This window comes from Pteropus vampyrus, unplaced genomic scaffold (genome assembly GCF_000151845.1).
Source record: "Pteropus vampyrus isolate Shadow unplaced genomic scaffold, Pvam_2.0 Scaffold90, whole genome shotgun sequence".
NCBI lineage: Eukaryota > Metazoa > Chordata > Mammalia > Chiroptera > Pteropodidae > Pteropus > Pteropus vampyrus.
In genome coordinates this window covers 2140439-2141175 of record NW_011888871.1, presented here as the reverse complement: position 1 = coordinate 2141175, position 737 = coordinate 2140439, and positions in this window count along the sequence as shown.

Here is a 737-nt window from a genome sequence, read left to right as displayed (position 1 = left end):
AGCCGTCACCACTGACATCAGCAGAATGTTTTCCTCTTCCCAAATGAGACTGTCCCCATTAAACACCAACTGCCCACTCCACCCCAGCGCCTGGCGCCCCATCCTACTGTCTCTGTCTCTAAGAATTAGACTACTCCAGGGACCTTGTGTAAGTAGAACCCCGCAATATTTGTCCTTTTGTGACTGGTTTATTCACAGCATCAGTTTTAGGCAGAAACTTCCCCAGACCTGGCTTAGCGGGGCTCCGGCCACAGTGTGGAGGGGACGAAAGGTGGTGACGAGCCAGGGCACACGTGCAGGTGTCCGCGGAGGCGTGTGGACCTGGACTTGGGAGGGGCCACGGGGAGTGGGTGGGCTCCACAGATGCTGCAGGACAGAGTGACAAGGGCGGCGACCTTCAGGTGGGCGGAGGAGATGACGCTGCCCCAGCTCCTGGCTTGGTCCTCAAGGTGAGACTCAACTGAACTGGAATGGCGATTAAGGAACAGGAGCCTCCGACATTCCCCGTCGGGTCTGAGGCCATCACCCAGGCTTGGCGAGCGCCCACGAGATGCCCATGATGGCTCACTTCTGGCCTGGAGCCAGCGAGAAAACTCGGGACAGTCCTCTAGGGATCAGCAGTGACCTTCCCAGCTAAGATAGGACGGACCCTCTGTGCTGCTGAAGCCAAACTTGACAGCAGGTGGGAATTAGATGGGAGTGCAGGTCAGCCTGGTCTTCAGACACAGGTGTGACTC